This window comes from Eschrichtius robustus, chromosome 9 (assembly GCF_028021215.1).
Source record: "Eschrichtius robustus isolate mEscRob2 chromosome 9, mEscRob2.pri, whole genome shotgun sequence".
Lineage (NCBI taxonomy): Eukaryota > Metazoa > Chordata > Mammalia > Artiodactyla > Eschrichtiidae > Eschrichtius > Eschrichtius robustus.
This window is the reverse complement of record NC_090832.1, coordinates 13621259-13648331: the sequence shown is the minus strand read 5'-3', so window position 1 is coordinate 13648331 and position 27073 is coordinate 13621259. Positions and strand designations below refer to the sequence as shown.

Genomic DNA, 27073 nt, shown 5'->3' with positions numbered 1-27073 from the left:
GTTAGGAAAGACATAAAGTGTTAGGGAAACAAGAGTTCAGTGTGGCTGAATCTCACTTGCTGTGTAATATCGAAATGTTATTTAGCCTCTCTGGGCTGTCTCCTCATTTGAAAAACAGAGTTGACGATAATAAGACTTGCCTCACTACCTTATTGTGAGGATTTTGTGATGCATGTAAAATGCTTGGCAAAGTGTTTGCTCCCCACTTACACGCTCAATAAGCTTTAGCAGCTGCAAACAGGAGATCCTGGCTGTCAACCTGGGTTCATTTCCTTATCACAGTAAGTCGGCCGTTTAATCTCATTGGGTTTCCCCTTCCTTTTCTTTAACAGGAGAAGGATCAAACTAGATGATAGACTGACCTCTAGTCTCTTCCACGTCACAGGTTACTATAGCTATATGACCACTGCCACGTAAATAATAGTTCATTTAACACCTAAAACTTAAAACATTGTTTCTATAAGGAAGATTTCCTTTATAAAATTTTGACATTCAAATTTGACAAATAAAAAAATTGGCTTTCATGTCTTCAGGCTGAATGACTAAAACTGAAAACCTCTGATTTTCATGTGTAGTTCAGATAAATTAACTTTTCTTGAAGGATTTCAGAAAGATGATAGAGAGCATCTGAAAACGTGGCCAAATGTATAGACTGTCCCTTTATGAAAGTCTCCTTAGATATAACAGTGGTGATAGGAGAACCATCTAGAATCTGTTTGTTTTGTGGCTGTTTCAACTCAGTATCTTGTCGGATTGTAACTTAAGAATGAACTGTAATAGCTTAACGGGCACTTTGACTTATTTGTTCCTTGACAAATCAAGGAAAAGGCAGTGAACAAGTCACCTGTAATTTGTGGCTTTTGATAAAATATGCATTGTAACTGCAAGAGAGAATGGTCAAAAGTTTCTTAAGAGCAAAAGCAAAGGAAAATGATCTGCGGGTTTAAATGTTCATTACACACATTTCTTCTTCTTTAATTCAACAGATGTTTATCGAACAACTATTATGCATTTAGTAGGGTTTAGACAATAGTGATCCAGAGATGAATTTTTAATAAGCTTCAGCAGCCAGGAGTGAGAGACATCAAGGGGATGAAGGATGGTGAATTAACCAAGTTTTGGTCAAGGGATTGCTGAAATCTGGGAGAAGAATGAGTGAGTAATGTAGGCAGGAGGGTCAGAGAAGTTGTTGCCCAATAATGAGATTATGGGGGAGTTGCAGAAATTTGCCATGCATCAGTTTAAGGAGGCATGACAAGGGAGTGAGTGTCTAGCACAGGATGGAGAACAGGATCACCGGGAAAAAAGGAGGGCAAGGAACCCTAGGATGAATCTCTAAAATTATTAAGATTCGAAGTAAGGCTGTGAGAGTGACAGTACGCCAAGAGTGAAAATTGGTGAGAAATGAGGGAGAGTGACACAGGAATTAGGTGGATGACGGCAATAATGAGTGGTATAGGGTGATATTATCTGATTACATGAGGTTCAAATTTGGAGATTTTTAGGGAGGATGGTGAGAGACTGGTCTGGAAGGCGCAATGGTGAGCAAGAAGGATGACCTAGGCATAATGTTCCTAGGAAGAGTTATAAGGAGGTGCACCAAGGGAGTGAGAGAAAGAAAGGTTAAAAATACCAGAGTGGAAGATTCTTAGGGTCAGTGTTAGGGGACCCATTCATTCTGATTTGTGTGGAACTGTTCATATTCACATGTCTTAGCTCAAGGTGACAGCCTTTCTAAAGTGAAACTGAGTTGGATGATAAATTTTATGATATGATCTAGACATAGTAGATTGCAGAATGAAGATGAACACACACACATCCACATGGCATTTAACTGAAATAAGTTTAATCCACCCTCTCCCTTGTACACACTTTTTAAATGAAGCCATGGCTTTTATACCTTTCCTTCTCCTTCTCTTCTAGCAGAGTTTAGTGAAAAGTGACTTTGTCTTTATATTTAATATTTATTGATTTACATTTAGGTACTTTCAGAACTTTTAATTAATTTTTTTAAACAATTAGTGGAGAAGATTTGGACTAAATTTTAAGTACCTGTGGGGAGGGATGAAGTTAAAATAAGTATAATCCTGACTTAACTTGAATTATGGTTCTACCCTATTATTAGAGAAGCATAATTATGAGAAAAACTCTTCTAAAATTTATTTATAAATAAAAAAGAACAGCTGTATCTGTCCTTAGAGGAAACATGCATTCTGTCCACATCAAGTTTCTCTCTTGCTGGAATCCAAGTGATTTTGTATTTTATGAATGGCTTTATAAAGAAAAGTAAAGAATGGATTGGGTGGAAAAAAAAGAGATTAGGCTTTTGAACCAGAAGCCCTGGATTCAAATTCTGCTTACACCACTCATTACTTCAATAGCTGTAAGCATATTACCTAAATTCTCTACACTTCAGTTTCCTCATCTGTCCAGTTATTACTCCACAAGGAGAAGAATACTCTCAGAGTATTATTATGAGGATTCAAGGAGAAAGTATTCATGAAAGGACTTGTCATAGCACTTGGCACTTAATTCCTCAAATGTTACTTGGCTACTCCACCTTCAGCTTCTCCTCTTTAAATCTATAATCCTTTAAATGAGAACTAGTTTTAATAATGGTATTTTCGAGATGCTACCAGCCCCCAACTCAAAGTCTACATTCAGGACATTCTCCTTGAGGGGGCAGAAAAGTGAACAACTACATTTTCAATTTGACAGGACTTTTCCCCATGAAATTAAAGGAAACTTGTTGAGCCCTTAATTAACCTGGCAGATCATTTACCTAGAGGCTCCCGTCTCCTGAGTGTTCTAATTAATCAAAATTTTATGTGAAAGTAGTATCAGACAATTTATGTATTTAAAGACAGTATTTTTATTTGTGTGTCATACACTGCCACATTGTATACATTTTATATTTTTTTCTGTAAGAGGCAATAATAGGCTTCTATTTGTCATAGTTTATCTGTCCTTTCTTGTTTATATTCTAATGTAATTCTCCATATCAATGTTTCTCTAGAAACAATAGTTTAAGTACTAATACATATGGGACATTATTGCTCAATGTTTTAATTTACCTAATTTATTCTTTATAATTCTATCAGGTACATATTCTCTCCACTTTACAAATGAAAATTTGAGCTTCAAAAAATCTAAGCAAATTTGCCCATGCTCTAAACACTGGAATTCATATTTGAACCTAGTCTTATAGATTTCAAAGTTCATGCTTATTCTACTCTATTCGTGACTATATTGTCTGCTATTGATTTAAAAGTAATGGCAGATGTCATTGCTATATACAGCAGAATCCCTTCATAAAATGGAAATGGGGACTGGTATGATTGACCTTAGCAGTTAATAGTATATGCCTCCCTTGGTGATTATTTATGTTGGGTGGTTGTGAAGTGGTAACTACCAGTGAAACATCAAATTCGTCGTCTGGCTTTCCATCAATGCAGTGACCTGTCTTTGTACTTTGAAGACATTTTGCTCCTTCGCAGCCTTCTATTACGGGAAGTGATAAGACTTATCACCTAAGTCCTTCATTAAGTCCTAACAGTAGACACAAGATGATGCTGTGAAAGGTCTGATGGGACACCAGTAAGGAGGATAGGAAATGCAATACGCCAGAGACACACTCCGTCATTTTCTCTCGGGGTAAAACTGGCAAAACTCAGACATCTCTCAAGTTAAGTAGAATTACAAATACAATGTGTGTGTGTACAAACATATGTGAACACACAGAAAGACCAGTTCTAGAGTTGTTACATTCCTAGAAATGTGATTTGGGCTCTGAAGGAGTAGAATAATGAACTGTACTGGAACTTTTTATTGGATATAAATCTTTAGTCTTTCCTAATCAAAGAAAAACAATGTCTTTAGTTTCCATGCTGAAGTCATATCCCAATCACTCTGTGATCTATTTCCATTTTTATTTTGGACGGAAGCATACCCAAATGGAAGCTAATGTTCTCATTTTTTAATGTTTGGATCAAAGGGAAAAAAAGAATCAAAGAATCAGTTGGCATCGGCTCATGAGTTAGAAGGGTTTCCTACATGTTGATCTGGTTAATAAATTCTTCAGAGAAAGGAAAAATGAAAGTAGCTGAATTATAAAGGCCGTGCAGATAGATGAACAGAATCAGATGTTCCTGAGTCTAAAAAATGTAGATATATAATCTAATAGATGTATGCTTGAGTTTGGACTTTGTCCAGAACCCATTAAGCACATAATGAAAACATTACGATGGACAACTATCCAAGTTTCCTTGAAATGACTCAGGGATAGTTCATTGGCTTTCTTTAGCCCATCTCACTCCTGTGGCTGTAACCCAATGTCACAGACAGCAGTGCCCCTTAGAGTCCCTCCAGGCCCTCTGTGCATGTGAAGGAATCTAATCACAGTTGCCACCTGAGGGCTGGCTTCTATGGATTGTTCCCAAAATATTTATTTTTCTGAAAATTAACTTTCTTTCAAATGCTAATGAGGGCTAAGCCCAAAACATTTTGGTGCTCTCGTCACGTAAAGGAAAAGTACAATGCAAACATTAGGTATTCTATTTTCATCATGTTCGTGTCTCGTTTTATGCGTTCTATCCTAAAATATTTAATTTTAGCCGCAGCCCTGACACTTAGTGGCTGGTACTTGGTAGGATTTCAACCATAATTGCTGAATGAATAAAATGAATTGTGCAATGAGCTTTCTTGATTGAAAGTCATTATGGAAATTTACTACATCCATCTCAGAATTTATATAGTTCAGTGAACAAAGAATATGGCTAATGTGTGCAGAATTTCTTGCAATAACCCATACAGCACCCTTCATTCTTTTCTAATCCTGTTAACTGAAAACCAGGACACTACACAAGCCACAAGATATATAGGATGATATAACATTGAGTAATGACCTACTGCTAGACTAGAAAACTGGATTAGTCATTTCAGTTTAAGAGACGAGTGTATAAGGAATAATGGGCTGAAATGTTACATATCTTTATGATGACATCGTTAGCAGTAACTTTTTTATTCCCTTCGTGTTTATACTTGATTTAAAATCGGGTATAAAATATTCCTGCCATTTATGTAGGGCGTGATAGAAGAGTTATATTTCCATGCCCTTCTGCAGAAGGCGGGGTGGAGAATGCTGCCTCGATCTGTGGGTTTCGGCCACAGCCCACAGGCTCCTCTGGGATGAGAGAGCCACGTGTGCTTTTCAAGTGCAGCTGCTACTCTCTTCTCCTAGCAACCGTATTATGTTACAGTGTGGCGCTGGGTTGCCAGGATATTCTTCTATTCTTGCCCTTCATGACCAAACCGAAGGGGAGAGAAAGCTAAACCAAACTAGAGGTGAAGACACAGGGAGAGGGATGCAGAAAAACAAAGTGCCTTCCTCTTATTAAGAGGAAATAAACTGAGCAAATTACTTTGTGGTTAATGCTTTAAGTTAATTTGTAATTTCTTTTCTTTTGGGTAAAATCAGAAAAACAAAGTTTAAAGACAACCTGCCAAAATAATGGCTATTAAATATTTTAAGACAAAATTGACCACTTTATCATTATTCATTGAAGGCTACTTTTTCCCAATAAAGGAAGAGAGGAAAATATCTTAAAATTGTCAGTGACCTGAAAGATTCTGAACTGTAATTACCATCATGCTTCACACATGAAACTTTTGAAGTACATACCACATATCACTGAACTGAAGACAGCATCGGTTGTAAAGTGCATACTGATTTCTGAGATGTTAAAATGTGAAAAAATGTGCATCTTAGAACTGTTGAAACATGGTATACTATGTTACTTCATTTGGTATTTCAATCCGTTCTGAAATGAATAAAATATCTTCCGTATTTATAGAAAAGGAGGCAAATTTTCTCAGAGTCATACAGTTAATAATTCTGGAGTTATTGAATTCAGTTAATTGAATTCTGCTGGAGACAGAAGTCAAAGCCATATCTGTTTGATTATTATGTTCAAACTCTTCATTATGCCATGTTGCCTCTTCAACTCCTCCCACAGATAATAAATAAAAATAGTTACCAACTAACGTGCTTACAGAAGTTTATAGTTTGTCCTATTCCTAGTAATTCATTAGGTATTATTAACCCTGTTTTAAAAATGAGACAAACCGTACCCAGGAAGATGGAATGACTTGCTCAACGTCACATAATTAGAAAGTGACAGAGCCAGGAGTGAAACCCAAGATAAATGACTCTTAATCCAAACCATGTTTGACTAAGGTCAGACATTAACTAACTACCAGGCCTGAAATTGGATCATGGACATAAAGTTTATTCAAAGAGAAATATATCTGTTGGATATATAGGAAGAACTGTTGCAAATGTCACATGGATTCATTGATTTATTAAACCCATATTTATTGAACGGCTACTTTGAGCTAGGCTCTGTTTGGTACCTGGGATACAGTAGTGAATAAAAGACATAACAATCACACAGAACTTTTGAGTACTATTCAGAGAAACAAGGTGAAAGAGAGGAGCAGCTTGCAATTTTAAACAGTGGTCAAGGAAGGTGTCCCTGAGAGGTGACATTTGAACAAAGAAAGACAAAGGAGGTAAGGGAGTGAGCCACATGGATGTCTGTGGGAAGAACATTCCAGGCAGGAGGAACCAAGGGTCTGAGTTGGGAATACTCTGGCCCACTGCATGAACAGATAAGAAGCTGTATGTCTGGGCCAGGTAGCAAGCGGGGAGAGTGGAAGGTGATGGAGTCAAAGAGGTATGGGGTAGGGGTAGAAGGCTGGAGAGGGAGGTGTGGACAGATCACACAGGGCCTTGCAGGCCAGCATGAGGATTTGGGGATTCACTCAAAGCAAGATAATAACCTTAGGCAGAGTAGCCTCATGGGATTTGGAATCTGGTCAATTTCAGTGACTCCTTCCTAGGCATCCCAAGTATGTCTACTGCATCAGGCCAATTTAATCTTGGGCTACCTGGCAAACAGATGTTACTTTGTGTCTACTTTGTTGCTGGGTTATAAAGCATGACTTATTTCAAAGAGTGTTGACAGGTCAGCTTCCAGCTTCACAGAGAGCTAATACATAAATACTTATTAGAGACCTATTATTTGCATGGGGCTTTTTAAGAAAAGCTTCTGCAACCCTCAGAAAAATTGATCCCTACTTTCAATAAGCTTATAACTTGGCTGTGAGATCATAAAAGTCTGTATCAAGTTTTCACTTGTGGAGGAGTAAGCACAGATTTATGCCTGCAGTAGCCAGAGGTAGTTCTATTGAAAGCAATATGTAAGGTGAGATTTTCCAAGTACATAAAGGCAGGTAAAACATTCCACCTAGAGGTAACAACATGAGCAAAAACCAGGAGACTTACAATAGCTTGGCCTACCTTTTAAAGAAAGATTCATTCATTCATTCAGTGTGACTGGGGTATTAGGTGCCTGAGAATAAAAGAGCAATGGGGGCAGACAGGGAGGGAGGAATCAGGGACAGAGCCATGCAAAGTATTTGAATTTTATCCACGGATGATAGGGAGACAGTGCATGCTTCCTAAGTATAAGGCAGCATCAGGAGTGACATGTTTGGTCATTCTGGTACCAGTGTGAAGGACAGGTGGAGAGAAGTGAGAATGCTGGCAAGGAGGTTGTTGCAGTAGTGCAGGCAAGATGCTGATGGTGAATTAGGAAGAGCAGAAATGGAGAATGGGGCAGAGGTAAGAAGTACCCAAGAGGTAGACTAAGCCTAGGTTAAGGATAGGTTAGATATGAGCAGGGTGTGAGGGGGGGCAGTCAAGGTTGACTGTTGGTGTTCCAGCGTGGGTGACTGTGTAGGTGCCACCTTTTGATAAGAATATGGGAAGGGAAAGGGTTTGCTCATGGAGAAGAAAAGAATACAAGTGTCATTGTTATGAGGTAGAAAGTTTCCGTAGAGGGAGAGGCCACTTGGAGGTGGCCAGACAAGGATTTGTGAAGGTCTCAGGACTTGAGCTGAGACCTTCAAAGATGGTCGGATTTAGAAAAGTGAAGGGACACATGTACAGCATCCTAGGCGAAAAATGTCTGAGCAAAGGCACAGGAGTGGCATAGTAGAAACCATTTTCTGGAGGTAAGTATGCATATTAGTCTTTGCAAGTAGGACAGTGGTGGAAGAAAGGGAATGGAGAGGTTCATCCTCAAACAATATAGAGTCTGCATCTGAAATCTTCCTTTAAGAGAGAGAATTCACTACTTCGTGAAGCATCAGGGTCCACTGTTGATCAGCAATCCCAGATGGCAAGTGGGAGCCACCATAAATGTCATGATGACATTGACAGTGACCTTATCTGAATATTACAGTTCTTTGTCATGCCAGGATTCATGAGTCCACTGAGCAGCTTTACAGCTATAGCCAGAACTCGGTTCTCCTAAATCCCATCTCAAGATTAAACATCATTTTGTATACTCAGAACCACTGGTGCACCAAGTTTTTTGCAAACATCTAATATTATAGTTATATGTAAAGCGTCAAAAAACAAGTTCAACACAAGTTTAACACTTTAAATTGATTTCATCTCACTATGAAGTCTTTAACTGTTCTTTTAAGTTAAACTAAATAAATTCTATAATAAAATTTTCACATTGTATAAAACAATTACTAGTAAAAATAAACTTCTTAAAGTCTATACCATATTTTCTATCATATCAGGCACTATGAGAATAAAATTTTAATGCCATCCCAAAACACATAACTTTAAAAATTATTATTTAAAAGTTTCAGCTGTAAAAATATCACTTGCTGTGTTCAGCCTTAAATTATCGCCAAGTGGAGGTGGAACACTTGTAAATTTGTAAAGTCCATCATTGCAAAACAAATAAAATATCAACCAGAGCATTAGGTACTTATTTTCTTGGAATACATTCAGATTTCTTTCCCTCATTTCCCCTTGGTAGCGATCAAATCCCTAACAGCTCTTGATAGTTCATCAGTTCTTGCTTCAATGCCATCCTTGAAAACAAAGCCATTCTGTGATTCTGCATATGTCATTATGAACCAAAACAAATCACAGGTAGAAGGGGAGGTCAGATTGCTTCATGTGAGTTCTTTTAAGAAATATTGTTTCTCCTATAATATAATTGGAAACTCTGAGTAATGTCAGTTATAGGGCAATCTGCTAAACACCTGTCAAAAAAAAAAAAAAAAAGTACCACTTCCTTCCTCATAATTTTAAGCTGCCTCTTCTCTTTTACAGCTTTATTCATTTTTATTCGTTTCACTCCCATTCTGGCTCTGCACATTATGCTCCTTCCATATATAATTTTTTCCAAGAGCTCAGACACAGTAAAACTGCATTCCTATCTTATTGCCTAAATACACATTTCAGGAACATATTCCTTTTGGTTTTCTACCTCTGTTAAATGCGATCTAAATTTTCTGATGTTCCTCAAAATTCTACATCAGTGAATTATGCTCTAAATTCTCTGAAATATATCTCAGAGCCCAGAACACTAGGAAGCAAGTTTGGCAGGCAAATGCAAGAAACAGCTAAGGGATAAAGATAAAATAGGCAGCTCACTCCTGGGAAATTCCTGGAGGGAAGTCAGATTTCTAGCCTAAGAAAAATGAGCTCACTTCTCCCCCTGGTGCCCAGAACTTGCGATGTTATCAGCTCTACATTTCCTTGAATGAGAGAAGGCAGGATAGTGGACTCTCCTTCCTCTGACCTCTCATTCTGGTATCTTCTGAACTGCAATTAATATATTTGGAGTAGTACAATATATTGATTTGAAATGGACTGATGTCATGTCAGTTTCTTAAAGAATTAAATGTAGAAAATTCCCATTATATTTCAGTCTGATACAGCCACTATGCCTTTGGTACTCTCTCATTTAGCCTCATTTATTTGCAATTAATGGAGGAGTAAAAGAAAAAAATATATATATATAACATATGCATATACTATATATTATTAGTAATACATTATCTGTACATATATTTGATAACCCAGCTTTACAAAGGACCCTGAATGCTTTTACAAAGGATTCCCTCTATCCGTCAATTAAAAAAATCAAAGATCAAACATATATGCCTCATGGAAGCAGGCATTTTTGTCTGTTTTGTTCTCTAAATCTGAATCTCCCAGAACAGAGCCTGGCACATAGTAGATGCTCAATAAGCATTTGTTAAAAGAGAAACTTCACTGGATGAACCATATGTAAAAATTCTGCCTCTCATTCAGCATCAATTCCTTTTACTTTACAACTTTTTTCCAAAATCACTTGTTCTTCCTTCCCAGATTTTCCTATGGAAGCCAAATGGAGTGGGACATTAGAAACAACCAACCACAAAACATTACCGAAGGCGAATTTGGTTTCTGTTCTGTGGTTTGAAAGAGCTGCAGTTAAACACTGATTTCTTCCTTTAATTTCTATTATCTGAACTTCAGTTTCCTGTTTATCTCTCTACTTTTGAATGACAGTTCACTACTCTGCCTTCAAATAAGAGAATGAACATATATGAAAATCAACCTTATTTCATATTGCATTCAAAAAGCTGCTTTCCCAATGAATTTGTGACTTCTTTTGACACTCATTTTCATTTTGAAACTTGCATTCATACCTGGTCAAAACTATGGTAATTTACTTTTGCTCATTACACAAAGGCAACACTTGTTAGATCAACATCCCCTGTGGAACAATTTAACAAACTATAAGTAGGAAATTCTTTGTTTACTTGTTTATTTTAACAGCCAAACATTTGGTAAATGACTAAGTAATATAGTTAATATTATGATCAAAACTCCTCATTCAGCATGCAAGGAAAACTAGATTATTTTTTTTATTCTGCCTTCTTCTAAGCTGAAAACACTTTTTGTCATTTTGGATGCTTCCAGTAAAGCCATTAGAAAAAAAAACCAATTTGTAATATTTGTCCCATGACATCTTTCTTCTGCCTATGAGTTAAAATATTAGAGATGAGGAGATGACGGAAAAAAAGAACCCATTATTTTTGTGGACTCAGATAGTTTCAAGGTGCCTTTTGAGCTTATTATGCTCTATGATTCTAAAATCCCTTGCCTGTCTATAACTTTGGGGAAATTCCACTACCTCTAAAATGCCAGACTTGTACCTTAGAGTCTGGAAGCAAAGCCCAAAATAGGGCTCAAGTAATCAAAATTCCTTCCAAGCATTAGGTCTAACATTAAATGAATGAATGAATGATAAATATTATACGCTGTTTCCTAATCTTTGTTTTTATTTTGATATAGAAACATTTTACATTTCTCAGGAATGAATAAAATCGGTGCTCCAAGAAATTTCATGGCATTCTCCCCAAACCTTCTCCATTGATGATTTTGCTTCTCACTGCCAACAACCCTAGTCCTCTCCAAACCTAAAATAAATGTTGAAAACAAGTTTTCCTGGGTTCTGCTGCCCACCTCAAGCTGCCACGACCTCTTCTCTATTTAGTCCTCTCCTCTCCATAGTTCGTTCAAGCAACTAGTCTATGCTCCATGTGTTCTCAGGCTCACCTCCTGTTCTGGCCTCAGTCTTGCATCAGTTGGGTCCGGTTTCCTCTCCAGTATGCAGGAGCTTCTCTCAACGGGCACCTCTGCTTTTCTATTTGTATGTCAGCGACTTGATTTCTACTTGAGGCCATTTTGATGCATTCCTTGGGCTGCCAACATACACGTGCCCCCTCCCCCAACAATGACACTCCCTAACACAATAGGGGTTTTACTGTTCGTTGCCAGGAGGGATCATAACAGGAGAGGCATCTAATAGCTATTTACTTTTAGAAAGAGTCCTGCAACGTGATTTATGCTAAAATAGCATACGATATTTTTGAAAGATGTTCTTCAAAAGTTAAGTGGGTAATGTTAAACAGTCGTATCCAAAAGTAGAAGAAAAGGGAATTTGCCACAATGTAGGGCCCTTGGTATGCTTCCCTAAGCTCCTCCCCTTAGAACCCTGATCAATGAATGAATGTTCATGAACATACCATTCATATCAGTACCCCTGCTTCGTGAGTGGAAAGGAAAATGTACAGAGAATCTGTGCTCTTCTCCCAAGCCCCAGCGTTCTTAAAATTCCCAGCACAAAATTTGTCATGATCAGAATCCTCCTCCTCCTCTCAGCTAGCACTTTAGGGAGAATTGACTCTGTTGCCAGAACTACCATCCATTTAGTTTATCACATCGATACTGAACTGAGTTCCTCCCCATCCACAAAACATTCATTCCTTCCACATATGGTGCACCTACTCTGTTCCTGGCATTGTCTGGTGTACTAATTTACATTCTCTCTGTTGGAAGGAGGGAGACTGGTAATAAATAAAATAACTTAACAGTGCAGTAAGTGCTATGAATTAAATAAAGCAGGTTATTATGAAAAAGTGACAGATGAAGGAAGGAATAAAGAAGGGCCAACATTAGTCAGAGAGTACAGAAAAGGTCTCTTTAAAGAGGTGACATTTGAACTGAAATGTGGGTGATGAGAAAGATCAGGAGGACAGTAGTTTAGCTAGAGGGGGTGGGATGTGCAAAGGACCTGAGGTCTCAAGGCACATAGTGCCCTCTCTCCCCCGTGTTCCTGGAACTGTCCTAGTATCTCCTGTTTAGGATGCCCTCGTCTCTAATGCTATTTTATATGCGATTTTTCAGACTCAGGAGTATCCAGATGCCCAGCTCGTCTAAAATTATCAATGCCTTACTGGCTTTTACAGACTTCATCTTAATAGTATATACTTAACCTTCAGGGGCTTAAAAAAGAAACAGCAATTCAAAGCAAGCCTGCACCTGATTCAGCAGAACCACTGTTGACCCATTGTCTAATATGTCACTGTTCCTTATCTAAGAATCCATAGAATATACAATTCACAAAACTTAGTGCCGGGGGAATAAAAAAAAAAAAAAAGCTCCTGAAAAACTGTTTTCTTTCATTAACGGGTTCTAGGTAACCTGTCCTGTAAACCCTTTTATTTTGGCTGCTGGAACCTCAGAGCTGAAATGTAGCGCTCCTGTTATGATAACAATCCTACCCATGTCTTGTGGCCGTTCACTCCCTCCCCCCATTTATTTCTCTTTGTGGCTTCTTATCTTTATTTTGTTTAATTTTCATTGCCCTCTGTGAAAGTGCTTTTATTTAAGCTGCCTCAAACCTTTTGGAAATAGAAAGTGTATAAATCATTAATCACAAGTGCTTTCTAGACAATCACAAGTAACTTCCTCATTGCAAAATCTAACGTGTCGCCTTGGTCCTGATCTTACCCTTTCTGTCACGTGACATAACTCAGCTGCTCTTCCTTCTTTAAACTGTCTCCCTTTTCCAATCTTTTTAGAAGATTACTATAAATATGAAGAAAACTGGTTAAAAACAATTCCACTTCCTTGGTTTCGTGGTATACTACAGTGTCTTCATTCTCTTTTTAACACTTTTTTTTTCATTCTGACCATCTTATGTATGAATGTATATATATATATATATATATATATATATATATATATATATATATATATATATGTGTATGTATTTTAGTTTCCTTCTTTTCCCACATGCTCATTCAATGTAGATATCCTCCAGGATTCTATTCTAAGCTCTCACTGCTCTCTACACGTTTTCCTTTGGCAATCACTTACTACTGTCACCTCTAAGTAAAAGATTTTCAAGGTTTATTTCTAGCTTTAGCCTCTCTCCTGAGTTTGCATTCCAAATTCCCTGGAACGATTTGCACCTTGGAGTCAGAATGAAGGCTTGCAGTTTTTACCCTCCTAACCCTTCACTCTCCTCTATAACATCTCTGCCAGCCCTTTGTCCATTGAGCATTTGACAGTAAACTTACCACTTTTCAAGGCAGCCCATCTACCAAGCCAGCTTCGACTTTTGAAAAGTTATTCCTAATAGGATGGCAAAATCTATCTCAGTGACATGTGCCCACTGGTTCTAATGCTATTTTTAAGAGTAACAGTTGGAGCTAAGATACACTAAATGCCAAATGTGTGCCAGGGCATTGCCCATATTATCTCCTTACAACTCTGCCATATGGTTTTATTATTCCCATTATGTCATTGGGGCAATTTAAAATGAGTCTAATCATTTCACATGGCTCTTCCCAAAATGGAGAAACACACATATTCTCTAGGGGGACCACTCTATTCCAGGTTAAGAAAGTACAAATGCCTCCAATAATCACTTCTCACATGAATTACTGGCTTTTGTTCATTTAACCATCTGTATCGCAAACCTCTTAACACGGTGTCCAGAGGAAAGAAGTTCACAACAGTATTCTAGTTATGGTGTGAAAAATGCAGAATACTGCAGAAGTGTCATCAACTTCATTCTAGACACTCTGTGCCTCTATTGACATAGCTTAAGAGCAGACCTGCTGCTTCCTACTGAATCAACCGGGCTTTTAATCCACAGCCTGCGAAACATCTGCTAGAACTCTGATGGGTGTGGCAAACCCTTCCCCAAGCTGACCTCAGCTTATTTCCTCCCTAACCTCTTCGTCAGTTTGGTTTCTCCAGGTCTTAATGGCATCTGTATTACCTAGATACACAGGCTCAAATCTTCTAAATCAGCTTTAAGGGCCTTTTCACATCTTCTAAATCTCATTGGTGACCAAATCCTGAAGGTTCTGAGTGGAACGTGATTTCATGACATCATCTTCCTACTGCCTTGGGTTGGCCTTTGGCCATTTCCCAGTTCAGGCCTCATCTTCTCTCACCTGGACGGCTGAACCCGTCTTCCTGCTGCCTTTCTCATCCCCACTGCCCAGACCTGACATGCACAGTCCTCACCCTGTAATCCCCTACTCATATGGTGCCCATGGCGCTCTGGGTCTGTCAAGGACAATGCTAGCTTTTCACTTGCATATTAACACCTGCCAGTATCTGTCTCCTTCTTGGCTTTATCCTGTGATTTCCTGCATGTACTATATATTTTTGGAAAACTGTGCCACAAAGTATTTTTCAACTTTTCCTAGTCCTGTGCTTTTTTTTCTTTACATTGTCTTTGAGCCTGGAAGGCCATTCTTTGCCTGTCAAATTTCCATCTTTCACAACCTAAGTGTCCATCAACAGATGAATGGATAAAGCAGATGTGGCACATATATACAATACGTATAGCTAATTCACTTTGTTATACAGCAGAAACTAACACACCATTGTAAAGCAATTATACTCCAATAAAGATGTTAAAAAAAAATTTCCGACTTTCAATAGTTTGAGAAAATATTACCACCTCAAATAAACTTTTGCCAGATCCTGGTCTGGCCATCTAAAATGAATCTAAAATTCCTCACAGTATTTTATTTCGCTCCTAGAATATAACAGTAATCCCAATTTAACATACATATTTTCTTTCTTCAACTAGTCTTTAGTTTCCTTTAGCCTTGGCTATGATTTATTTAATTATACTATTCCCAATTCCAGAGTAAGGCTCTAGTTAGTTGCATTAATTGTGAATAAGGAGGCAGGAAACAAAAAGGGTGAAAGGACTAAGTAGCTGAACATGAAGGCAAGTGGTGAATCAAATGCAAACACTTGGAAAATCAGACCCACGCAGGCATATTTATAGGTGCACCAAAAGACCACTCTCTCTTTCCATTGTTTCTGCCTGTTCATAATTTAATTTTTTAGATTGTGAGCTGTACTTTCAAGCACATGACCTCCTTCTTTTTTCCTGAGATCTAACCAGACTGGGACTTTCCTGGGGCTAGTGGTCAGAGGCCAGTATACTCAGTGCCAATGCTGATTTTGGCTGTAATAAGCAGCTTCACTAAATAAGTATTTTCAGTGTTCCTACTAAGCCATAAATCCACATGTCCTTAAAAATAATCTCCTTCAAGCACACTTGTCACTCCCCCGAAGTCTTAATAAATAGTTTAGACATTAAGTCATTGTACTGCCCACTGCTCAATAAAACAAAGCTTCACATGTGCATTTATTCATTGCTGGTATTATAAAGCAAAGTGTAAAGATCCCTTTATGTCGCAAAAATAAAGTTAATTTTATATAAGATGGATTTAGGAGTAGTTACATTTAAATAGAAAATTTGGAGCAGATTTTTTTATCAATGTGGTTGAATTTGGGTATCACCTACAAGAATTTTGTAACTATTCATCATAACCTATGTCAGGTCAAGAAAAGTGCTGTACATTTTTTCCTTCCTGGAATTAACATTTATTTAATGAAATTCTACCTCATGACACACCACTTGTATTACTCAGATGTTCAGTCAATGAAATTACTGAATTAATGGAAAAAATTACCTTCTTGAGATTAGGTCACACGAATTTATGAAACTGGAGGTGGTTACATAATACAGCAGAGTTACGTAATAATGTACTGAATGATATCATACCTTAAGACGTAATAAGTTTTTAGCTAATAGTCTCGTTTTCTGATTCTCAAGTATGTATCATCCCCTCCCCAGCGCTTGGCTATGATCGCACAGGCATCAGGTCAGTTATTTCCTGCTCTCAACCCATAAACAAAAAGGGAAAACACACCCATATTCTCAAACATTGACACATAAAACATCTTTTCAAAATATTAAATTTTGGCAACAATTCCAGTATACAAGGATTTCTCTATCCCTTGGTTTTCAGCATGAAAAATTATACATAAATATATCCTTCAACTAAATCCATCACTTATATAAATATAGGCGGGTCATCAAACACTGGATTTACTAAAGGTAATTTAGTCTGAAATATTTCTTCAACAGCAAAAATTCAGATTACTGGGCATGAGCTGATGAAGAAAACATGGGCTCTAACAGCTTGAAACAAAATTGTCAACATCATTTACTCATAAACTAGCAGAGATATGACAATCAGGCCAGTTTATTCTTGTGTGTGTGCGTGTTCCAATAAAACTTTATTAACAAAAATAGGCAGTGGGCCAGATGTTTGCCCATTGGCTGTGATTTGCCAACCCCTGGTCTTGAGGATCAAGTCTTAGAATCCGCAGAAATGAAGTTAAAGACACAGGCTGCCACTTAATAGCGACTAATTCTGGGCAAGTTATTTAACTTTTCTTTGCTTCAGTTTCCTTGTTTATAAAATACAGAGAGACAGACCAACATGATAGAACCTACTTCATAGGATTATTCTGAGAAGCAAGTGAATTAATATAAGAACAGTAGGCCAGTTTATTCTTGACCAGCAGAATGAAATAAAACAGCAGGGTTTTTTTTTGTTTTTGTGTTTTTCCCTGACAGATTTAACATTTGAGTTCTTGATATGTTTTAAATTTCAGGCACAAAATTGTGTGACTATCCTAAAAATTATATAAAATAACATAAACACCTATTTTTCTGTAAGGTGTTTGATGTACAAAAAGAAATTATACTCCTTCCTCTTCAATTTATCTCTGTAGAAATATCTCTACTACTCCTACTACCACTGCTGCTAGTAATACTGTAAGAGAGAAATGGGGAAGTGAAATGTTACATTCCACCCAAACAGTAGGGAAGGAAAAATTTTATATTTCAATTCACACAGGAGTATTTAGTACTCTAATTTACATTAAAGTATTTAATACTCTAATTCAAAATGCAGCATTCAGTTAGTCATAACAGTTTATAAATTATATTGGTTACTATATTGCTTTATAGCATAACCATGCCTTAGTACCTTCAAAAAAGATATTCATTTTTCCTGTGCTTTTACCTAGTGAGTCTTGACCATGCTAAACTCATAGGTCACCAGCAAAATGCTGTATGGTGGTGCTGAGTGAAATAAATTGAGAAAGAAATAGGTTGAAACCCCAAATTAGCACATATAGTTACTTATTAACAGCCCAATTAAAGGTTTAATGATTAGCGAGTTAAATTTGGTGGCTGAAATGAGGGTTTAGCTTACTTTCAAGTTAAGTCATTCATAATGTCAATATCTTTCATCACCATATACAGGCAATTTAACTGCATGTTCACAACATTTTGCTAGGAAGGACTTGAAGTCTTCATCTTGACTTTATAAATGGTATCAAATCATCCTAGATCAGGATAAATCCAGTTGCTAGATTTCGAGATCACTCTAGTGATTTCAACAAGTAGGTGCTGAAGATGGTTTTCTTCAAAATCAAATGTGTTTTTTTTTTCATATCTGAAAAGATTATTCTGGATTTCTGGTCAACTTACTATATTACAAAAAGATTGTTATCAATGAAAGAACTGTAATAATATCGGGATAAAAAATTATAATATTTTTATTGTATGGGAAATCTGGATCCTTAGGAAGGGTGGGGCTATCACTTTCTCTATCTCCCTTTGCTCACCCCCTCCCCCAACATTTTAACATACCTGAAATTATATTATGATGATTACCCAGGGTAGCCTTTAAGTGAGGGGGAAAAAGGCACAGTACACATATATGCAGACAATTTGTTCACTTTAATGAGGGAGAATTGGGAGTTGGGGAGGGTTCACAAAGAGGGCTGAGCCTCGAGTCTTCTGTTGTTTGGACATGGTGGTGGTTGGTAAATCATCCACCAGCAGAGCCACTTCCTGCTCTCCCTTCCCCTTATCTGAGCCTCGGCTTAGCAGCTTTTAGGCTCACTGACCTCAAAGTGTAGAAGGAGCAGAGATTTCTACACTTTGAGGTCAATGAAACTAAAATTCCTAAATCCGAAGGAGATCCTTGCTCATTACTTCCATGTCGTATCTAGTTATGACTTGTAAACTTAGAATGACCAGTGCTCACCTGAAGAAAGCAAAATAATACTAAGTCGAAGAAGCTTCTATGTGAACTTGTGGAAAGGGGCCATGTTGCATCATTTTTTTGCATCCAAAATCATATCACAGAGCCTGGCACATAGTAGGTGCTCAAGAATTTTATGAATGAATGAATGTTCACTTAACAGGTTGGTTAAACAAGTTGGTCAGGAAAGAATTACACAGCAGACACATGGAGAGCAGCCTCAACATTAATAAGGACCCATTAGTTAAGACAAACACTGGTAAGAAATGAAAATCCCTTCAAGCACTTATCTACAGGATGTTTCTTGGGTTTATTTTAATTATTTTATTTATTATTTTAATTATTCTTGGGTTTATTTTTCATTATTTAATTCTAGTACAGTATATAACAGTTGCATAGTGATTGTCAATACATGACAAACTATGGACATAATTTCACTTACTCCCGCAACATTTTTAAGGTATGTACAATCAGTCTTCAATTTACAGATAATGACACTAAGGCTCAACAAAGTTAAGGCTAAATCTCTGGTTATTTGAATCCAAAATTTGCACTCTTTCTACCAAATTGCATAAGCTGCTTCTAAAGTCTCTTTCTTTCAAGGGCAATTTTCCATATGCTTTTTCACACCGTCTAAATTAAATTGCATAGGTTGCTACTTTTCTTATAGCAGACCTTCAAATATTTGTTGATTTTGATTAATTGAAGCCTGAAAAAAGTAGAAGAGTTGAGGGAAACAGGGTGGAGACATGGGGTAGTTTTCCTAGAACCAAAATGGACTCTTAAAATCTCTAGAATAGATAGCCTGTCATAATACACCAAAAAAACAAGCCCCTACCGTTTATTGATACTAGAGATACAGACAATGTTGTCAACTGTCACAAAAGGTTCTCACTGGATTTAACTCACGATGCCATTGGGAAGACCCGAGATAATTAAAGAAATGAAATAAACACTTACCTGCTCATTTCATTTATGTCATAATTTCCCCTGGGTTGTGTCTGTTTTCTTTTAATGCCATGGCTCTTGAATTAAAACCTTTGTATTTCAATAGCCAATCAGAAGTACTGTGAAAAGGCTGTGACCTAATCCAAGGAAGTAAATATTTGCTTTGTGAACCACATTCATTGTCTATAATAAAGTTATATTTATTGACACAGAGATTTTTTTTTGAAAAATCTCAAATACAAAGTTTAAGGAATTCAGAGAGATTTTAGATGTTTATTGCTCATTCTAGAATTTCAAGTATAAAGCTTTTATATAATTCAATGCAAAAGCCTGCACATCTAGAAAACAGTAGAGCAAGAACTCAAATCCAGGTCTATTTGAAACGAGCTTTTCTGTTCCACCAGAGCTCACTGCTTTTCCTACAGGGGCCTCCTGTTCATTACAGATTCCAGGTTTGCTGATTCTGAATTACTGAGGCTTTACTATATTTGATAAACTGGAACCAGCAATAATTCTAAAATTTTACACTTTCTAGGTGGTTTAATATCTAAGGGACTTTATAGATTTTCCAAGCTAAATATTTAAGCTTTTGAAACCAAATTTGTCAATAGCCGCAGAATTTAAAATTCAAAACCGAGAACTTATCAGAGCACTGAATCGTGTGAAACACTACAGATACAGAGCTCATTCAGGTACTAGATTAGTCTCAACTTTTAAATATTTAAATTTCACCTCCAGTTTAAAAATGAGATAAGACAGGATTCTAATATGACATGGTCTTATAATGAAGCTTAATTGATTTCATTCTGATGAGAAACTTCAATTAATGCTCTAGAGGACCTCCATCTACTCCCATATTTCCTTTTAATCTCATTTATCTCAGGAAAACTCAAAAGTTGTCCTGGAACATTGGCAACTGGCAGAAACAATCAATGAAATTCTGAGAACTTGTCATGTGATGTACATGCTTCTTGTTAGTAAGGTGTGAGTGTGTGCACATAGTACCCAAACAGAAAAATGACAGACCTCAACTAGTAAAAGGAACTGTGCACTTTGGAAGGCCCCAGCATGGTGGCAGGTGGCAGCATGTTATGGACAACATAGCAGCCCTAATGCTGTGGCTGATCCACCTCCAGCCTTTGGTGATGTTCGTGCCTCTCCATTTGAGCTACAGCCGTTCAACCACAAAGATCTCTGTAGTCTTTGCCACGTGTCTTCTTTGTCACTAAGCATTTCCTTTCTTTGCTTTTGCCTTGTCTTTTAAAATTAACATTAGCACTCAAATAATAAAATCATTCAGAATACAATGGAACAATGGGCAGAAGACTTGAACAAGCATTCGAGACAGAAAAAAATGGCTATAAGCATGTCAAAAAAGTTATCAGCATTCTTAGTAACCAAAGAATTAAAAGTTTGAAAAATATCATTTTCACCTATCAAGTTAGCACAATTTTTTAATTTTTTATATTTATTTATTTTTTATTGGAGTATAATTGCTTTACAATGTTGGGTTAGTTTCTGCTGTACAATGAAGTGAATCAGCTATATGTATACCTATATCCTCTCCCTCTTGGACCTCCCTCCCTTCCCCCCCATCCCATCCATCTAGGTCAACGCAGAGCACGGAGCTGAGCTCCCTGTGCAATACCGCAGGTTCCCAATAGCTATCTATTTTACACATGGTAGTGTATTTATGTCAAACCTAATCTCCCAATTCATCCCACCATCCCCATCCCCCCCCGTGTCCACATGTCTGTTCTCTATGTCTGCGTATCTATTCCTTCCCTGCAAATAGGTTCATCTTTCTACATCTATTGTGTTAATATACGATACTTGTTTTTCTCTTTCTGACTTACTTCACGCTGCATGACAGACTCTAGGTCCATCCACATCTCTACAAATGACCTAATTTCATTTCTTTTTATGGCTGAGTAATAGTCCATTATATATATGTACCATATCTTCTTTATCCATTCATCTGTCCATGGGCATTTAGATTTAGCAAAGAGTTTTTAAAAGATGATATTTTGTTGGTGAGAACTAGATGTTCTAATTATCAAGCCTAAAGGAAAAAATGCCATAGATATGCAGACAAAGCCTACACCTTAGGATGCACATCAGTTAAAACAGTAAAATATGGTAAATAAGGTCAACATTCAAAAAAGAAAGCATAGCCAAATAAATTGACAGCCATAAGATGAATTATTTTGCAGTCACTAAATTGTATCAAAAATACCAATTCCAATTTCTTGAGAAACATCAACAAAGTAATGTCAGTTGTTTAAAAAAGCAAGCATGAAGCTCTACAATATGGTTCTAATTCTTTAAAAAATGGCCTATTTATTCATAGGAAACGAACCTGTGGTAAATTTCCCCATATGTTCAACAGCGGTTCTTTAGATATTGGGAAACACGCGAGGCACATGTTCAGCACTTTATACACTTTGCACTACATTTATGCTTGCAAACATCTTAGGAAGTGGGTCTTTATCCCTGCTGTTATATCTGAAGAAACTGAGGCTCAGAGCTGGTAAGTAACTTGACCATGGTGACAGAGCTATTAAATGGAGGAGCCAGGACAAAAGCTAAGGTCAACTTGACCCAAAGCTCGTGTTCATTATGTCCATGCCTGCCCACAGGTAATTTAAACTTTGTTTGGAAACAGATCAGCAATAGAAATATTATAGGAAAAACATGCATATTCACAAAGTGACAATTCTAAAAATGGTTTCCTCCAAAGATGTAGGACCATGAACATGATCTTTAGAATCTCAAACTAGTATATTTGTAATGAATAAGAGCACTCTTCTAAAAAAAAAAAAGTAAAAATCTTGGAAGTCTTCTGTGAACCATGCTAATTCTGCAAAATTTATTCATTGAATAAGTTCTTATTTAACACTTGCCTTTTGCCAGATATTGCGCTAGGTATCGGCACAACAGCAGGAATAACAGTATAAAGGAATTTCTTTGGATATTAGGGAAGCCTTTGGGGGGTAAGTGGAGATGGGAAGAGATAGTGAAGGTGAGAGTATCTATCAATCTAATATCAAACGACCTGGCTACTTACATCTAAGGACACTTTTATTTCTTTAAGCCTTCCATAACAATGTATAATATTTCCGAGGATCCAGGACACCCCCTGGAAATGTCATACAGTTTTAAGCCTCTACAGTGAATTCATGCTTATACTCTACTTGTAGTAATCAGATGAAATAAAATGCTTTTTAACATCACATAGGATTGTTCTCATCCACTGGGTATACAGTGGTCCTTGCATTTGCCCTTCTGGGTGGTGCAACATTTTCCTTGTTAAGTAAGCAGAGATACACTATCAGAAAAAGGGTTCTCAGCAGAAATGCAGTTGGATGGGTTCCCATCCATCTTGGCTCCATATTTCCTCATCCATGTCCACCTTTCACTTTTCCAGAAAAGCCCACGCCTTTCAGCAAGTGGGCTTCTAATATGAAGGCCACTATCTCTACAACTGTAAATTAACAGGTAAATGCTTTCTTACTTTTTAGTCAGTGAGTCAACCAGAATTTTTATCAATTTAGTTTTAGATTTGGCTGTTATAATAAGGTCACATAGGTGAGGATATGTACATGTCTCTTTTCCTTCAAAGCTCCTGGCCCTAGTGGTAAGAAATGTTAAGGAATTTTTGGTTATTTTTTTTAAAATTATTATTATTAAAAAGTATACAAAGTCCATAGAAATGATAATGACTTAGACTTTCAACATTATGAGTTCAAATAAATTAGGACCCTATAGGAAGATCCCTAAAAGCAGAGAGATATCTATTTGAGCAGGAAAATGGATGCCTTATTAACGAACAGGAATAGCAAATTAACCTCCTTGTTAATCCTCTTCCATGGCCACTAAACACCAAGGAGTAGTTGAGGAACCAGAGCAAAAAGGGTAGAATCTGCCACAACAGACACCTTATGTTGTTTGTTCTGTAAATTAGGTGGTTCTCTTAATCTTTCAGACTACAAATTCAGGAGGAAGGATGAGTGCCCACGGCTCTGAGATCAGGTGTCATTGCCATGGCGATTCATCTTATTTAATAAATGATACCATCTAATCCTTTGTAGTAATAAACACTTGTTCTCTCATTTCTAAAAATTGTAAATAAACTACCCTACCACGATTTCTTTAAGTATAGTTTTTAAGATTATTAAAATAGTGAATAAGTCTCCTCTCCCACGAGTATGATAATTACTGTTTTAGTTCCTGCTAACAGAAGAAATAGGTTAATAATAGTAACTTAACTGGAGGAGGTCAAACTGCTCATTCATTTGAATTTATGAGTACAAATCACCTTTTCATTAGATATCAGTGCAAAGTGTATATTTCATAGATACCTGCTATTGTTGCCACAAAGGATTTTAGAAACAAATACAATTTACCCAAAGTGTTTCACAGCTTTCAAAAGTATTAAACACACATAATGTCTAGCAGCTATGAAACCAAGAGAAAAACATTAATTTTCATTACAGGAGTGAAAATTGTTTCTCATTTCTCCAATTAAATGATTTTCAGAGGGTTCATCACCAGGAAAACCAGTATGTATGAACGCCGGAAATGCAGATGGCAGTCTCAGAAACGCTTATTCTAAATGGGAATCCAACTACAAGATTTCTCTCTATTGTTTGTGATAGCCACCCCATGATGGAAATAGTCTGGCTGTAAAACGATTTTTAAAAAGAAAAAGAAGCAACTGCGGGAAGATTGCAAAGTTCTCTAGACAAACCTTCAAGTGACTCTTTTAAGTAAGGAAACGTTTATCGAAGGGTCAGAGTGGTTAGGAAAGCTACTATGCCAGGAGCCAGGATCAGACTTGCCGGAGCGACCGAGATTGTCCCAGGTGATTGGGTGTCCCGGGCTCCGCATGGAGGCGGAGGGCGCAGGGCGGGTCCCCGCACGGCTCGCATCCTTTTGGCCGGGCGACCCTTGCTCTGTCTCCAGGAGCCCAGCGACTCCTGAGGCTGCGCGGGCTGCCCGGGACGCCCTGCCAGCAGCCTCCCGAGGAGCGTCTCCCCTCCGCGGCTGCCGAGGCCAGCTCTGTCTCTCCGCCATCCTCAAGCCCTCCGACATTTTTCACAGAGACAGGGAGGTAGGGAGTAGAGGAAACGGCCGAATGTCTGCACCCAGCCTATGCCGCAGCACAAGAAGAGGGAGAGGAGGAGGAAGGCTGGCGGGCAAGCCGCTGTTAAACTGTAATTCTATCGATAATGAAAAGAATCATCATCACCTCTAGCAAGAGAGCCTCGGATACACCCACCCGGGCAGCGGCTAGGGGCTTGGCAGGCGTTCCACCTCTTCGCCCCTTCGAAGGCTGTGAAACCTACCTCAAGCCGTGCACACTAGAACTCCCTTCCCTCCGACCAGAGGGAGGGGAAAGAACAAAAGAGGCCCCCGCCCCCTACCCACACACCTCCGATATTTTACCGATGCTCAAGGTATGCATTTTTGCACCCCCTTTGGCTCACACCTTCACCACCTGCATTTTCCCGAAGGTGAAGAAAGAAAAAATACCACTCCGAGGTGGTCGGTCGATTGGACACTGTTAATTTCACATCCGCTTTTCTAACAAACAGCCACCCCAATCGGCAGGTCCTCGCGCCCCGCGGGGTCTCCCGCCGCCCCCGGCCCTCGCTGCCGGATCCCCAAGGCGCCCAGCTCTCCGCCGGGGACCCGACTTGAAGGTTCCCTGGACGGGCAGGACACTCGCCCAGCCGGTTCGCAGCAGCCGGAGGGCGACGAGCGGACCGCGCAGAGGCTGCAACGCGGGATCCAACTTCCCAAACCAGCGGCGCGGCCCCGGCTTCCTCCCGCGGCGCCGCGGGCAGCGCCGAGACCCCCGCGCTGGCTGACTGCCCCGCCCGGGCACAGGCAGTTGCACTCTCCGCCCCCTCTTTCCTTCACCTCCGCAACCCCCCACCCACCTTTAAAAAATTCATCCACCGGTGCAAAGCAGACATTTTGATGTCATTTACTTAGCACAGCTCGGTATCAGAGGCAACATCTTACCCAGTCGCCTGGAGGTGTGGGCAGCGCACCGATGGGTCCGGGGGCGCGAGGCTGAGCTGCTCGGTCCTCTAGCGGAGCCTGTTTGCTGCCATCCGCCCAACTTCAGCACCCCGCTGGCGAGGAGAAGGGGAGAGAGGCGAGGAGGGAGGGGTGGGGGGAGGGGGAGGAGGGAGAGGTGGGTGGGGAGGGAGCGGGAGCCTCTCGGCAGCGCGCATGCGCCCTGCGGGCGGGCGCAGCCCCTTGCCCGGCTCGGCCGGAGGTGCAGCTTCTTTCCTGGGCGGGCGACGGGTTGAGTCACGCCCCCCCCCGCCCCTCCCGGGCCGCCAGGCCCACGCGCGCTCGCCTCGGCTTGGCGCCCACAGCGCGGAGGGGCTCGGTTGCAGCTCCGGCCTCCGGCGCCGGGGGTCCGCGGCTTCGCGGGCACCTTGGAGACCTGGGAACCTCCCTTGCTGAGACAGGCTCTCGCGCCCAGGCTCATTCAACTTCACGTTCACCCGCAGCCCGCGTTATTTTACCCCGCGCTTTAGGCGACTGTTTGAAACCAGAATCCTGTCTTTAAGGAACAAAACAGGTGCAGCAGCGGGGTCCCAGTGGAAGCAGTCCCTGCGTGAGGGTCCAAAGAAGCATGAAGTTAAGCAAATGGTGCTTAGCAAAAGACTCGACTTTATCAAGGGTTCTTTACTTTACTGAAGTCCTCAGCCAGAATCTGACCCTTTTCCCTAAGAATGATCACAGATGCTCTCGGGTCTGGGGCATATGTTCTGTCTCAGACGTCAGGACCCCTGGAGCCAGAGTTCTGAGTGAGAGTTGCTGATGACAGGGCAAGAGTGGTGAATTACTAACAGAGGTGTTGATGCTTGGGGCCTAAAGCATCCTTCGCGGACAGCTCCGTAGCGATCAGGTCTGATCATCGTGCTGCTCCCAAGCGGAGCCCAGCTTGGTAGTGAAGGAGCTTTGGATACTTAATGCATCCTCAGCGCTAGATTGCATCTCCGATGATTAGATTGAAATATCTGTGAGGGTGAATTAGGGAAGCGGGTGTCTTTCTCTTCAGATGTGGCATCTGTGGGAAGAGGGGTGAGTTCCTGGCAGGCATGATTAGGCTTTTTTTCTTATACCTATTTAAAACTGATTACTTGTAAATGTATATGGTTTCCCATTGCTTGTGTGCTCATGCATTCAAACAGCGTTATGATTTCAGGCTCCTTTACTGAACACCTTCCTAGACTTCCCCCACCTCCACCCCTACTTGACTGAACTGTGTCTCGGGTTGCTCTAGGGCCTTCCTCTCTAGCTACACCCTGCCTTTGAGTACTAGTGACCTTCAAAGTGTATTCCCCTTGCTTGTGCTGGTCTGCAAATTGTTCCTTATTGGTCTCTAATGAGAGATATGTTTAGAAATAGAGAGGAAGACTTAGAAACTTTTATAGCAGTTTGGCGTTGC

General features: G+C 39.2%; 1 protein-coding gene across 2 annotated transcripts in view; it reads right to left on the bottom strand.

Annotated features, from left to right (window-relative positions):
- The window catches only part of RGS17 (regulator of G protein signaling 17), a 100976-nt gene extending 75241 nt beyond the window's left edge, over nt 1–25735 (bottom strand). For both annotated transcript variants that reach the window (XM_068550737.1, XM_068550738.1), the window contains exon 1: nt 25630–25735. The gene's annotated coding sequence lies outside the window, so the exon portion shown is untranslated. The remainder of the gene's footprint in view (nt 1–25629) is intronic.
- Nucleotides 25736–27073: the final 1338 nt, after the last annotated feature.